This window comes from Pongo abelii, chromosome 4 (genome assembly GCF_028885655.2).
Source record: "Pongo abelii isolate AG06213 chromosome 4, NHGRI_mPonAbe1-v2.0_pri, whole genome shotgun sequence".
NCBI classification, from domain to species: domain Eukaryota; kingdom Metazoa; phylum Chordata; class Mammalia; order Primates; family Hominidae; genus Pongo; species Pongo abelii.
The window spans coordinates 106173393-106190117 of NC_071989.2; the positions used below are offsets into that span (position 1 = coordinate 106173393).

The following is a 16725-nucleotide window of genomic DNA, read 5'->3' on the forward strand; positions in this document are numbered from 1 at the left end:
CTTGTTAAAAACATTATTAAAAATTTCAGGGTGGTGACTACAGAGCTTGAAAACGAGCCCAGGTCCCTTCTGAGAATGAAGCCCTATGTGACTGCCCACGTCACTTGCCCAGGAACCCACACTACATTCATGCTGTCAAATGCCTACCAGCATTTACTTCTGCTCCTGAACAGGAAGTAATTTAGAAATGGCTCCATTCCAAAATGGTTAAATAACAATAATAATAACAACAACAGGATTTTTTTAAAAAAACAGGCTTCTGGCCTGTTACATACAGCATAGTAGGGGAAAAAAAAACTGGAGAATCAGAGGTATAACAATTGAAAAGTGACCAGTTCCCAAATAAGGTTAAGAATGCAAAACAGTGAAAAATATAGTGGGAAGGTGACAAGAAAAAATGTTCAACATTTTATTAGTAAGCTTTGTAGCTTTTTTCTTTCTAAATATACCTGTTTAATAAAAACTTCACAATTAGCCACAATATTTGATTAGCCAAAATATTTTTGGATAATTTCAAGTTCCCTATATTTACATGCAGTATTCTAATGTCAAATATTTAGATTATGATAAAATGTCACTGATGCTAAATATGTTTAGGAATTTTTTTTTTTTTTTTGGCATGATTCCAAAGACTCTTCAAGGCATTGTTATGAGGTATCTTTTTCCTTTGGCCTTCAGATGCAAAGGGTTGAGCTAATCAGGCTGTGTAGGTCAGGGCATGTTATTACATTGGACTATTAAAAAAGTCTCTTTTCTTTATTTGGTTCCTTTTATTTCCTTTCCTACACGCTATTCACTACTCCCTCTCTAGGCAGTCATTTCATTCTGTTCAATGTGTTTAGTTTTCATTATATATTTAACTATAAAAATGTGATTTTTTTGTTTTAAATGCATGAATTCCAATTGTGATTTCTAATATATGAATTCATTTAGGTAAATAGTGTTTTCGTGTGTTCACTAAGCACTGTGTTTTTAAAATCCATCTATATTTGCTATATGAATATAATTTATTATTTCTAACCACTATATAGTATTTCATAATATACACCCAACATATTCTATTGTCTTCTCTGCCAGTGATGATTGGTTAAACTCCCACCACCACAAATAATACAGCAATAAACATCCTTGTACATGTCCCCTAATGAATCTGTGTGAGACTTTCCTTGGGATATATATTGAAGAAATAAATAATTTAGACATAAAGTATGAGAACATAGATTTGAATAAGTGAGCTCATATTGCCCTTCTGAGTGGATACATTAGTTTTATCTCCCACCAGCAATAAATATGGATACCTATACCTCTACAAACTTGTCAATAGTTGGCATTGTTTAGCTTTCTACTTATTGCCTGGAGCATAGGTATAAAAACATAGCTCATCATTCTTTTGATTTGCATTTTCAGCATTACAAATGAATTTGGGCATCTCTTTGCTTGTTAACCTCTTGAGACGCCGCTTTGTTTTTATTATTATTATTATTATTATTATTATACTTTAGGCTCTATGGTACATGTGCGCTACGTGCAGGTAAGTTACATATGTATACATGTGCCATGCTGGTGCGCTGCACCCACCAACTCGTCATCTAGCATTAGGTATATCTCCCAATGCTATCCCTCCCCCCTCCCCCCACCCCACAACAGTCCCCGAAGTGTGATGTTCCCCTTCCTGTGTCCATGTGTTCTCATTGTTCAATTCCCACCTATGAGTGAGAATATGCGGTGTTTGGTTTTTTGTTCTTGCGATAGTTTACTGAGAATGATGATTTCCAATTTCATCCATGTCCCTACAAAGGACATGAACTCATCATTTTTTATGGCTGCATAGTATTCCATGGTGTATATGTGCCACATTTTCTTAATCCAGTCTATCATTGTTGGACATTTGGGTTGGTTCCAAGTCTTTGCTATTGTGAATAATGCTGCAATAAACATACGTGTGCATGTGTCTTTATAGCAGCATGATTTATAGTCCTTTGGGTATATACCCAGTAATGGGATGGCTGGGTCAAATGGAATTTCTAGTTCTAGATCCCTGAGGAATCGCCACACTGACTTCCACAAGGGTTGAACTAGTTTACAGTCCCACCAACAGTGTAAAAGTGTTCCTATTTCTCCACATCCTCTCCAGCACCTGTTGTTTCCTGACTTTTGAATGATTGCCATTCTAACTGGTGTGAGATGGTATCTCATTGTGGTTTTGATTTGCATTTCTCTGATGGCCAGTGATGGTGAGCATTTTTTCATATGTTTTTTGGCTGCATAAATGTCTTCTTTTGAGAAGTGTCTGTTCATGTCCTTCACCCACTTTTTGATGGGGTTGTTTGTTTTTTTCTTGTAAATTTGTTGGAGTTCATTGTAGATTCTGGATATTGAGACGCCGCTTTGTAAGCTGCCTTTCAAATCTCATGCCCATTTTTTATTGGGGTTTCTGTCAGCTTCTTGTTAATTTGCAAGAATTCCTTTTCTAGTCTAGTTATTAATGCTTTATTACTTGTAGATATTACCAATGATTCCCTCCTTTTGTCATCCTGTTACCTATGCATTATCTTAGTCTGTGATGTCATTCATTGAACAGATATTTAATTCTGATAAAAAATGTGATCAGTTTTCTTCTTATGCTTTACAGTTTAAAGGTTGTGTTTAAAAACTCCTTCCCTGCTCCTAAATCACAAATATATTCTCCTGAATTATCTTCTCTTACTTTATACAATCACTTTTCACATGTAGGTATTTAATTAGATATACATTGTAAGGTACTCTATATAGAGAACAAGTTTTCCAAACATCATCAACAATCTATTCTTTCCCATGGATTTGTGCTGCAACAGCAAAATATCATTGTGCTAGCAAAAATTACATGCTAAAGAGGTCAATTTTTGATAACATCATTTTATGATTCGCTTTCTGACACGCTGAGCAAAAAATGATGAAAAGCGAATTCTATAAGAGGAAAATTTGTATATGGAAATTTGCATAAGAATTTGCATAACAATTTAAGACATTCAATACTGGGATAGTAGCCACAAGAAAAGTGACCTTTCTGTCACTGGAAGTGTTTAAGCCGAGGTTGAATGTCCACCTGATGAGTCCCATATAATAAGTGTATGGTTGATAACTTGTCCTCAGTTCTTTCATGTGCAATATAAGAGGACCATGCTATCTACTATCTAGGCCCTACATCAGATTAAGTTCAATGATTCTTTAAATCTGTGCCATCTAAATTTCCTTTCAGCTTAAAGAAACTCTGATTTTTTTAAACATTCAGTCTCCTCTCTTTTATGGAATATTCCTAAAATTGGATGAAATGTCATAGCCCTAGAACCTTACAAAGTAATTATGCCTATATCTTTATTCATAAAATATCCAGAGAGCCTTGACTGCAGCTCCTTGGTAAATGAGATGAACTGTCCCCAGTATTTTTGCTCACCTTAGAAAACTTCTGGACCAATTTTTCCCAATAAATAACGTATCTCCAGTAAGATTTGCCAAAGGATTGCAGAACTTTCCTTGTAGACATCAAAAGTGAAGTCATGCACACTGATTTATTTGAGGAAGAGCTTTGTTTGTTTGTTTGTTCATAACTTACCAAGAGCTCATTACTCATATTAAGTGCCCAATAAATATTTCTACATTCTACTACTTTTTAGGGTTTTTAAAACCCCTGATTAAGTGTAAAAATTTGGAGTATGGTGGCAAAGTAAAAGTTCACAAGTCTTAATTTCAAATCTTATCCCTGGGCCAGAAGCAAAGAAAAAAGACATTCTCTTAAAAGTTGACATCACTAGCTGAAAGACCATGCCCAAGTCTTGCCCTAATTGCCTCTCCCAAAATAGTTTCTTAATATGTTACTGAAAAATTAACATCTAAATTAAACCTCGAATTATTTTGTGTCTGCCTGAGACCTTAGTGATACATCTCAAGTTAGAGAGGTGTCCATAGATTTCTAGTCAAATCTAAGTAGGAAATTCTAAAGACAATGAACCTATTACTTACGAATAAGTGCATTTGCACAATAATTGTGTTGAGAAGGTTGCATTATAGCGGTATATTACTCCCTGGCACTATTTGGGCCAAGGTTATTACATTACAGTCAAATGACTAGAATAACAGTAAGATGCTCTTTGATTTTCTAATTATTATTAAAGAATGCCTCCTGAGCCCAGCCTCAGAGGCTTCTCTTTTGAATCATCTGCAACTCACGCTGCTTTGCATGCATTATACATTAAACCCATATGGCCGTTTGAGTGGAGGGTCTCTAGAGGGAAGTTTCTTACTGCTTTTTTCACTGCAGGAGGGAGAAAGGTAGGAAAAACAAGAAAGAGAGGAAAAGGCTGGGGCTAGTGAGAAGAAAGAACACGACTGGGCAAAGATCAGGATTCAAGCAAAGGTGAGTCCAATTAATAAACATTAAATAGACATGGGAGCCAATTCTAGAAGATATTGTTTACATTTTTGTTGCTAAACTTGAGGGAGCTCCTGAGCAAGGGTGCTGTTTGTATTTGTCAGTTTTTAGTAAGCACCTCTACCCTATCATTTCCTAAGATGAGAAAGAGCTGCAGCTATTTGTCAAAAATGTATGTATACAGTTGAAGTTTGGCTTTAATGGAATCCTGTTAAAAATTAATATTTAAAATGCACCTATGCAATGTGGTACATCCAAAAATATTTCCCCAAGTTTGACAAAATACATGTAATTTTATTGAAAGATAATATATAGAAATTCCCCAATATGCTCAGAATTCCCCCACTTAAACTCCTCCTTTGAGAACAGATAATAAAGCACTAATTCCTCAGAAATTAGGCACAGAAGTAATTCCTTCATCCATTCTCAACAGAGTAATGCACTTGTACTTTAACTTACGCAAATCCTAAAAGTAACACCTATTTATTAGTCATATTCAGTCTTATTTCCCTGCTCTGGAACAAGTTCTATTCTTCAGGTTCAGCAGATTATGAATATCACCTAATAATATCAAATACAATTGAGCACTAATCATGTGTCAGGCATTATGCTAAGCATTAAAAATCCATAATTTTATTTATTTCTCATAACAATCTTATCTGATATATATTCATGTTATTGTAACTATTTTCACTCTACAGATGAGAAAACTAAGGCTCAGAAAGATTTTACATTTACATAATGTTCATCTCTATATGTTAAATTTTATAATTTAAATATTAAAGTAGATAAAAGGCAATTTTTTATTTTTGTTCTTGCAATGTATAGATGGATTGATACACTTTCATCTTTAATTTGATTAGTCATCTTGCCCACAGAAATATATTTAGCCTTCAAACTTACAAGTCATTTTCTCAGTTTTTCTTAGGAGAAAAACAAAATTAAATGACAATAACAACAAAACTATGTGAAATAAAATATTAATGATATTTCAGCCAATGGGATGTTAAATGTCCTCCCACTCACATTTTCATTATCTAAACCTTCCTATAAATGGGGTTACATTGTTTTTTGAATACCAATATTAATTTCTCAATTAAATATTTACCATTTAAAATATTTTTTTAAAGAATCTGATATAGGTTAGTAGCACAGAGTTGATGGAAGAGAAGAATGCAAATAGCTCTGAACAGATTCTCTGTATTTAGTTTTAAATGAAGCAGGACTCCAAGAAAGCATTACATTTTACCTTTCCCATAAAGGTGGTGTTTTTTGTTTTTCTCTTTACCATTCTGGCATCTTGTCCCTGCCCCTATGTAGTAAGGAGCCTAAGTGAGCTCCAGATCTTATTTTCTTACCCTTGCTTCCATCAGTAGCAGAAAAGGTCTCTCCCTCATGGCCAGTCTATGACTCAACCCATATGTGGCACATCATCTATCCCTTACTAATCAGAATGAGATATGCATCTGTTTCCCCAAATTATCAAGCATGTGAATTGCTACACATGAATAAGAACTGAAAAGAAGCAGTTAAAATACAAAATTCCCCATTATGCAAAATCTTGAGCACTTCCCTTTTTGAAATAATACAATCATAAATTGTTGTATTTGTTTTATTGAGGGCAAATGATCCTCAGGAAATATTTATTCCATTACAATTAAAAAGGAAGTTTTAAATAAATGCCTATCAATATTCCATTGCTCCACTTTAAAAATTAGGAAAATAGGAACTTAAAACTTCCTTTATAAATACGATTACATGCAATGTACATATTTGTTTCTATCTGTGTTTTCCATGGGATTGAGTCAAAACCAAGAAATATTTCATTTATCTTTACAATTTCCCCCACTGATAAGTGCTTTCCACAAGACCTGATGAATAGAATATTCTCAATAAAATTTATTAAATGATGACTGAATAAACAGATAAGGAAAACAAAAAAAATGCACAAAATAATAGAAAGGGGAGCTTTAAAGTTTATGTAGCTCAACAAATGGGAAAATTAATGGCTTTAGGTATAAAAAGAAAATGTCTGAAATCTGGTTAGTGGCAGAACCAGAACTGAGTCCCACCTCCACTCACCACGCTTCCCGCTATTCCACACTTAAACTCTAAAGTATGTCCACATAACTGTGAGATACAAAAAAGGGATTAGTGACTAGAAATGTATTTGTGTAGACAGAAAGAAACAGACAAATGGGAAAAAAACATAGGGAGAAGCACAGAAACACAGTAAAATAGACTCAAAACCACATGGAATATAAAGAATCAAACCCAGAGATAGACTTATGACCCAGTATCCCCACCTATGAAGCTCTGTTGCATTTTCTTAACCTTAAACAGTGTTGTTCACCAGTTGGTATGTCCATCAGTAGGAAGTCAGTTGAATCATGGTGCAGGTATATAATGAAATACTATATAACTGTTACATGAAAGATATACATATCTGTATATGTGTGTATATATACATATATATGTATCTCTCTGTGTATATATACTGTATATATGTGTATAAATATACATATATGTATATGTGTATACTGTATATATACCGAGATAGGCCAAGTTTTTTTAAAAAGTAAACATAAAAACAAAGTGCACAAAAGTAAGAATCAGATACTACTAAGTGGGAAAAAAGAAAGTATAAGATACAGATATTTACATACATGATGCTTGGAGAGACTAGAATATCTCTGAATATGTATACACAAGAATCCAAAATCTGGTTGACTTCAGAGAGAAAACTAAAGGACTAAAGATAAGAAGTGGGCATTTGTTTTGTTGTATGTATTCTCTTCGACAGTGTTATAATTTCTTACTAGATACAGATGACTTTTTAAGAGACAAAAATGAAAATAAAGGATTCGTCTGGCTCATAATTTACTATAATACCAAGATTGACACTGTTTTTTGAATTTCTCAAGTTTTACCATGATTTTTGAACCAATAGTTATCAACAAGAATTAAAATTAAAATTATGGGAGATTATATTAGAGGTTATATATGGAAAGAAACTATGCATTCTAGTTCAGAGCACAGTGCTAGACATCAAATAGACAATAAATCACAGAACCTGATGCTAATAATTAGTAAATTACAGAAAAGGATCACTTTCTTCCTCCTCTCTTCCAATCAAACCTCTCTCCAAGATCTAGCTATTACTTCTCAGAGATTCCAAGCCAAAAAACCAAAAGCCTTATGACTTATTTTCAGTTTTGAAAATACCCTTTATCACCCTTTGATTAAGCCTCTGATTAGGAGACGTAGTAACACTGTTAAGCATATGGTTTGATATGGGCATTTGAATTAAACCATGAGACCAATTACACTAGACACTTTTTCTCTAAGATGGCAGGCATAATTCTTGAGAAAATGTATTTCTGACAGGGAGCAACTGGAATAATACAAATTTTATAGATACGTAGTAGGTGTATATACTTATGGGGTACACAAGATATTTTGATACAGGCACACAATGCATAAAAATCACATCAGAGTAAATGGAGTATCCATCACCTCAAGCATTTATCATTTCTTCATGTTAAAAACATTCCAATTATACTCATTTAGTAATCTGTAAATAGACAATACATTTATGTTGACTTAAGTCACCTTGTTGTGTTATCAACTACTAGATTGTATGCATTCTATCTAAATACATTTTTGCACCCATTAACATGCTCCACTACCCCCCACTTCCCTTTCCTGCCTCTGATAATCATCATTCTACTCCCTATTCCCATGAGTTCAATTGTTTTAATTTTTAGCTACCGCAAATGAGAAGAATATGCAAAGAAGAAATGCCTGGTTAATTGCACTTAATATGATGTCTTCCAGTTCCATCCATGTTGTTGCAAATGACATAATTTTCTTCTTTTTTATAGCTGAATGGTACTGCATTGCATGTATGTATCACATTTTCTTTATCCATTTATCTGTTGATGGACACTTTGGTTGCTTCCAAAGCTTGGCTATTATAAATAGTGCTACAATAAACATAGGAGCATAGATATGTCTTCGATTTATTTATTTTCTTTCTTATGAACATATACCTACCAGTGGGATTGCTAGGTCATAGGGTAGTTCTATTTTTATTTTTTGAGAAACCTCCATACTCTTTTCCATAGTGGCTGTACTAATTTACATTCCCACCAACTGTGTTCTATGGCTACATTTTCTCCACATCCTTGCCATCGTTTCTCACTGCCTATCTTTTGGATAAAAACCATTTTAACTGAGGTGAGATGATTTCTCATCGTGGTTCTGATTTGCATTTCTCTAATTATCAATGATGTTGAGCATCTTTTCATATAGTATTAGTCATTTGTATATCTTCTTTGAGAAAAGTCTATTCAGATCTTTTTCACATTTTTTGATCTAATTATTGGATTTTTTCCTATAGAGTGGTTTGAGCTCCTTATATATTCTGGTTTTTAATCCCTTGTCAGATTGGTAGTTTTCAAATATTTTCTTGGCTATTAGAGTTCTTTTTTGGTTCCATATAAATTTTTAAATAGTTATAATCCCTTTAAATAAACTCCTACTCCTATCTCTTTCTCTACCTCCTCTTTAAGGCCAATAATTCTTAGATTTATCCTTTTGAGGGTATTTTCTAGGTCTTATAGATATGATTTTTTTTCTTTTGTATCCTCTGACTGTGTATTTTCAAATAATCTGTCTTCAAACTCACTAATTCTTTCTTCTGCTTAATCAATTCTGCTATTAAGATATTTTGATGCATTATTCAGTATGTCAGTTGCATTTTTCTAGAATTTCTGTTTGACCCTTTTCAATTATTAATATTTCAATCTCTTTGTTAAATTTATCTGAGAGAATTCTGACTCATTCTCCACACCACACACCCACTGCTGGTGGACAGGAGAGTGGTAGTGTTGGCAAAACAAGACTGTCTCTCCTACCCAATTAAATGCCTCTTTCAGTGATGTGAAGTTAAATCCAGGTACTGTGATTGCTGCACCTGATATTGATTCTTGTGATGGTGCTTTTCTCTGTGCAGATAGTTGTTGAAATTTGGTGCTCCTTTCAGGCAAACTCTGTAGGCTTCTGTTCCACCATTTTGGTCTGTCACCCTCCTCTTGATAATGATTTCCAATTTTATTCCATTGTGGTTAGAGAAGATACTTGATATGATTTTTTTTTAATTTTTAAAGACTTGTTCCTTGGGCTGACATATGGTCTATCCTTAAATATGATCTGTGTGCTAAGTAGAAGAATGTACATTCTGTAGCCATTGAATGAAATGTTTTGTAAATATTAATATCTATTAGAAACATGTGGTCTATGGTGCAGATTAAGTCCAATTTTTTTATTTCTTTTCTGTCTGGATGATCTGTCCATTACTGAAAGAAGGCTGTTGAAGTCTCCAGCTATTATTGTATTGAGGTCTTTCTCTCTCTTTAGCTCTAATAATATTTGGTTTATATATCTAGGTGCTCCAGTGTTGAGTGTGTATATATTTACAATTGTTATACCCTCTTGCTGAAATGACTTATTTATCATATATAATGACCTTCTGTGTCTCTTTTTATACTTTGTGTCTTGAAATCTATTTTGTCTGATGAAGTATAGCTACTCTGCTCTTTTTTTGGTTTGCATTGACATGGAATATCTTTTTCAATCCCTTTATTTTCAGTCTACATGTGTTTTTATAGGTGAAGAGCTTCTTGTAGGCAACAGATCATTGGGTCTTTTTTTTGAAATTCATTCAGCTACTCTATTTTTTAATTAGAGACTTTAGCTCATTTATATTTAATGTTATCATTGATAAGTAAGAACTTTCTATTGCCATTTCATTATTTGTTTTCTGATTGTTTTATGGTCTTCTCCTCCTCTCTTCCTTTCTTTTTTTTTTGTGAAGAAGACTTTCTCTGATGGTGTGTTTTAATTTCTTGATTTTCGTTTCTGTGTATCAGTTGTATTTTTTTTGTTTTGAAGTTGCCATGAGACTTGCAAATAACATCTTACAGCCCATTATTTTAAACTGTTGACAATTTTACTCTAATTGCCAAAACAAACAAACAAGCAAATAGAAAAGTGATAAAAACTTTACACTTTAATTCATCCCCCCAACTTTTTAACTTTTTGTTGTTTCTATCTATATGTTATCATACTGTCTATGTCTTGAAAAGTTGTTGTAGTTATTATTTTTCATAGGTTCATATTGTAATCTTTTAACTCAAGACATGAGTTGGCTGCCTCAGAAATGAGGACACTATGAACAATTTGCAATAGAAATAGGAGGAGCCTATGTGAAGATATAGATTTCTAACATGTTATATGTGGTTAGAAAATGTTGCCTGGTAGCATCATTAATCAAAGCTAAAAATTTACCTAACAGAACCCAGCAGCCCCAAACTCCAGCCATTTCCTCTCTGGTTTCCTATAAAAACACACCAGTGTGAATTTCATTAACACCTATCCCTAATCCGTCTGTTCAGCCCTACCACCTGTTTTACAAATTATCATCAATCAGGGATTGGGATTGGTTTGTCTTCAGGAAAGGCAGAACCAAAAAGAGGAGTTTTCTGGCCTAATTACTTGTTTTTTAAACAGGCACACCCACACATTTTGCCTGCAAATTGTGATGCTTTGATATGCAGTAAAATTATTTTCACTCTGAAGTAATTTTAGATTGAGCCATTTATCACAGAACATCAAGGGTTGTCTTAAAAAGATAAAATGAATTGTGCCTCAATTGCCTAGTTAATTTCCTAAAAATGAAGGTTCCTTGTTTGTATTTAGCATGAGGATTACTCATGCAAACACTTAGTCTTCCTCACTGGGTGATTCTAAGCCCCTTAAGGTTAGGATTCCTGCCACACTCAAGACACACACACACACACACACACACACCATCTAGCCCAATGTCACAGACATAGTAAATACTCAGTATATCTGAGAAATTAATAATTCAAGTTCCCTACCTTGTCTTTTTCTTTAGCATGTGCTAGATATTGTATACAATTCCAATGCCCGGTTAATTTTATCTTTCTAGTAATAGCTTGTCAGATTTGTGGAATTATAGAGCCCACAGGCAGCCTCAAGGTTTATTGGATGCACTTCTTTATTTCACAGATGAGAACATTGAGGTTATATGGAATTAATAAGAGAGTTGTCTAAAGTCAACTAGGGAGTAGCAAATCTGGAACTAGTCTCATTCCTGAGTTCTAGTGATCTCTTCTCTGAATCACACAGAACTGTCTCCTATCAGAGCAATCTAATTGGAGGTTAAAATGCAACCCTATGAACCTTGCTATATATCTGTTTATTTCCTAGGATACATCCTTTTTGCCTTTAAATGGAAAATATGAATATTTGTCCAAGACATACATGGAACAATCTGAATATCCCCAAAGAATGTCATTCATTAAAAAACACCAACAACTTTTGGCATTATCACAATAAATGATGGAGAGAGAGAAAGTCCTTGGAATTTTTCTTAAGTTGATCAGTGCAATGATTTCTTAGCCAAATTTACTATCTTACACATATTTTGCATTAAATACAAAGACAGGAGTAAATAAAAAATAATACATTGGCTTCATCTAGTCTTTCCGATACCTTGATTGAGAATTAACTTTGCCAGACTCTATGTGGAACAGAGATAAAGAAACCGGTTTTCATTTTCAAAGAGGTAACGTGAGATTTGATTGCTCATACTCTGTGAAGCACATAGGGACATTCATCACAGCCCACTAAAGAAAGAGCGATTTTTGCATTGCCACACCTTAAATGCATAATAGCAACTGAACATTAAACATTTCAGTGTTTAAGTAACTGATAAGCTCCTCCTACTCCCCAAAATGTTTAACTGAGAAGATAGAAAAACAAAACAAAACATGTTTTCAACTATAGTTATAATAATTATAAAATCAAAGACAAGCCTCCAGAGGCCCTTAAGCTGGATATCACAGACAAAGCAGACAGTCCTCTGATGAGCTATCATGTGATCTTTGTGCGGCTAAGCTTTAAGAGGAATGGAGGAGTTCACAAGCTAGGAAAGTTTGCTGTGAAATTCCTCAACTTAGGGAGAGAGGAATGTCAACAGGAACAATGAAGTCTCTAGGAAAACCAAGGAAATAATTTTCACTCCCAGATATGTTTCTTCTTTTGGAAATCCCAACAAACCTGAACAGGAAGTTTCTTGTGAAATTCGGAAGAGGTGGTGATAGCAACAACCAAGTACAACTAATGCACTGCAGGTGTTAAAAATCTACCATGCCCTACTTGTGTATTGATTTGAAATCAATATAATTGATTTAGTCAGCTCTCTGACCCAGTGAATTCAAGGCAATCAAAATAGCAAATGCAGATAGCTACACAAATGTGATCATTCTTATTTAAATAAGCTACACTGGAAAATAAAAATAGCAGCAACTATAAAAATGAAAATAACGATAGCTAATATTTGCTGAGACTCTGTCTCAGTTGCTCCCTCTAGATTATATGTTGCATTTAATCCTTACAATACCCCCTCTGAGATATATAGTATCTGTCAAAACTCATGCTACTACCTTTTTCTGTTTGAATAAGCATTCTAAAGCACTCTATTGGTAATCTTTTCCAAGGCATTAAGCATATTCTGCCTTGATTTCTGAGTTATGTGCTTGCTTATCTCTTTTTCCTGATTACAAACACCTTGAGAGCAGGAAGCATAACAGCAAAATAACAGTGCTTGCTATTTAAGTGAGAATCAACAAATATTTACTGGATTGAACTGAATTAATTTGCATTGAAATGTAGATTGCAAATGTGCAGGAAAAATCCAAGTTATATAGGAATTAATTAGCAAGTCACTGCTCAAACTCCAGGTGTTTATATCAATTACTAGAACATGGATATGGTTTTAAATTTAAATTTGCTCTTTCTACATTTCTATTCTACCATAATTTGAAAGTTTGTCAATATCATCAACTATTGCTACCCTGTTAAAGGATAGGATGACTAGAAATCTGAGACTATCAGGGTATGAAATGAGGAGCAGACCCCAAAGCATGTAATTCCATGTAGCCAGATATTGCTATGCAAGATTATTGATGCAGTAATTAATGCAAATATCACAAGCCATGGGAAAAATTTATTATACTGAATTCATTAAAGTGTTACTCTAACAAGCATTTTTGATGTTCTCTTTCTTATTTTTACTTTCATTTTGTAGGTATTGTCCTGGATCATAGTTTTTAATGACTTTGTGTCATAAAATATAGTTTGCTTTGGACTGCATTGAAAAGGTGGATAATTAATTTGTTGGCAGAGAAACATACATAAGGAATAAACGTAACTTTCTCAGGAACTTAACTGAAGCATACTGCTGTGCAATGCTAAATATGCTGTACCCACAAGTCATTCTAGTCATTTTCTGTCACATACTGCAGCAATCTTCTGAAAAGATATTTACTACTACTTTTTTCTTATATAGTTTTAGATAAAGAGACCTGCATAGGAAGTGTTGATATTGTTATCCTAAGGTCAATAATTATATCATTTTTGGAGCTAATGTTGAAATTATGAACTTTTATTTTGTACATAACTACAGGTCATAGAACAATTCACATGAGTGTGAAATTTCTTGCAGCTACTTATATAATCTGTTTCCATTTTCTATTACCAACTATTTCTAATTTGGGGGAAAAATTATTCAGAAAATTATTACTTAACTGGAAAATCTTTTTTTTTTTTTCTGGCAGAGCTACCTGAGGTTTTATTTTGGACAAAAGAAAAAAAAGCAACTAAATTGTTTTGCAGCTGGAGAAATGGGCAAGGGGGGTCCCCGGGCAGTAAACTCCCTGGCAGGTGAGCTGAGGGCTAGGGCTGAGCCTCAGGTGGGTCCCCCGTTCGCTGGGCTACTCTGCATAACGGCCTCCCTCCCGGGCTCTGGGGCAGCTGCAGGAGGAGTAGGCTGGGAGGGGCTTCCGCACCTGTCACTTGGGCAGGACATCAGAGGACTCAGACACCAGCTTCCCATCGCGGGTCTCAATCTTCTTCACAACCACGCCCCTCGTGGAGCCGGTACGGCTGAAGGTTCTGGACCCCGCGCCAGAGCCAAAGCTGGAGCCCAGGCGGTAGCTGCGGCTGGGAGTTGTGAGGCCCCCATAGGCCGAGGTCAGTACACTTGCATTGCCGCTGGTGGTCTTCTTATGGATGAATACTCATGTTCTGCATCCCAGACTCCAGCCAGCTCTCTTCGCCCTCCAGCAGCTTCCTATAGGTGGCAATCTCAATGTCCAGGTCCAGCGTGACGTTCATCAGCTCCTGGTACTCACGCAGCTGCCGCGCTATGTCCTGCTTGGCCCGCTGCAGGGCAGCCTCCAGCTCGGACAGCTTGCGGTTGGCATCCTTAACGGACAGCTCCCCACGCTGCTCGGCATCTGAGATGGCAGCCTCCGGGGAAACTTCTGGCCTTTGAGGCCCTCAATCTCAGCCTGAAGCCAGCTGATGTTCCAGTTCATCTCAGAGATCCGAGTCTTTGTGCGCTGCAGGTCATCTCTATGCTTCCCAGACAGCGTCTGCAGCTACTCATACTTGATCTGGTACATGCTGTCAGCCTCAGCCTGGCTGCGGTTGGCCATCTCCTGGTACTGCGCCTTTACCTCAGAGATGATGCTGTCCATGTCTAGGGAGTGGCTGTTGTCCATGGACATCACCACAGACGTGTCCAAGATCTGGGACTGCAGCTCCCGGATCTCCTCTTCATATATCTGCCTAAGGAAGTTGATCTCATCAGTCAGCCCTTCCACACGAGACCCCAGCTCTACCTTGTTCATGTAAGCTTCATCCACATCCTTCTTGATGAGGACAAATTCATTCTCCATCTCTGTAGGCTTATTGATCTCATCCTCGTACTTGTTCCTGAAGTCCTCCACCAGCCCCTGCATGTTGCCAAGCTCCACTTCCAGCTTCAGCTTCTCGTGGCCCAGAGTCTCCAACTGCCGCCTAAGGTTGTTGATGTAGCTCTGGAACATGTTGTCCATGTTGCTCTGAGCCATCTTCTGCCGCTGCAGGAGGCTCCACTTGGTCTCCAGCATCTTGTTCTGCTGCTCCAGGAATCGTAACTTGTCTATGAAGGAGGCAAACTTGTTGTTGAGGGTCTTGATCTGCTCCTTCTCCTGGGTGCGCATGGCCTGGATGTTGGGGTCCACCTCCAGGTTAAGGGGACTCAGCAGGCTCTGGTTGAACGTGGGTGGTGATGCCTCCCATGCTGCTGGCTCCACCATAGCCTCCACCCAGGCCACTCAGGAAGGTGCTGCTGCTGCCTACTCGGGAGAAGCCCAAGGAGCTGATGCGGGCACTGGGCCCACTCATGTAGGAGCAGCTGCTGAAGTCCCAGGGGCCAGAGGTGGACACCTTGTAGGACTTCTGGGTCACCCTGATGGACGAGGTGGAAGCAGGAGTGGAGGCAGGCGGGTGGGCCAAACCAGAGGGAGATCCCAGAAGGAGCAGAGAAGCTGCTTCTCGGTGGAAAATCGTTTTATACTTTAAGATTTGTATTCCAAAATATCAGTAGTTTTCAAAAATGTTAACTATGACCCACGATAAGAGGCAATATTACAGCGTGGCCCACACAAAAACAAACATATATAAAACATGAATCAAAAGCTTTATTACATAGTACCTATCCTTGCTATGCACCACTAATTTTGACATTTTCTGTTAAATACTATTTTATTTCATGTTTTAAAAATGCTTATCATAACACTAAATTAATTTCACAACCATTAATAATCACAGCCTTCAAATTTTTTTAAATGTCATGAACATTAGAACGATTATATAAATTAGAAGTGCGCTATTCTTAAATATATCCTTTTCTCTAGAAATTCCTTATAGATTTTCAAAAACTGCCACTTAGCACCTCAGCTAAATGATTAGATTTGTGGTTATAGACATGAATACTTTGCCTGCAAAGGTGATATAAGTACTTCATCTTTTGGGTGTGTGGTATATTAGTTTTAATTCAGAGCTGTAGACCCAGACAACTGTTAGGTACAGGCACAAATATTGACATTTTTTCCTCCACAGAGATGAGAGTTCTTGAGAAAACAGTGAAGTGCAAGATAAAAATAAAAAGGAAGACTATGAGATGCAGCTGAATAAAGATAAAAGTAATAATTAATCTCTCTTTTCCCAGTCCCAGCAAATGGGATTATCTGGCCAGGTCAGTACCTCTCTTGACAGAGAAAAGTGAAATTCTTTCTCAGACACCTGCTTGCAGTTTCAAAGTAGAAATTAACAAACAACAAAATCACTGAATGAAACTATAAAGGAGAAATACTTTTATTCATTTTCTTAAAATTTTT

At 36.0% G+C, this 16725-nt stretch overlaps 1 pseudogene; it reads right to left on the minus strand.

Annotated features, from left to right (window-relative positions):
- The window catches only part of LOC100443493 (keratin, type II cytoskeletal 8-like), a 56938-nt pseudogene extending 40893 nt beyond the window's left edge, over positions 1 to 16045 (minus strand).
- Positions 16046 to 16725: the final 680 nt, after the last annotated feature.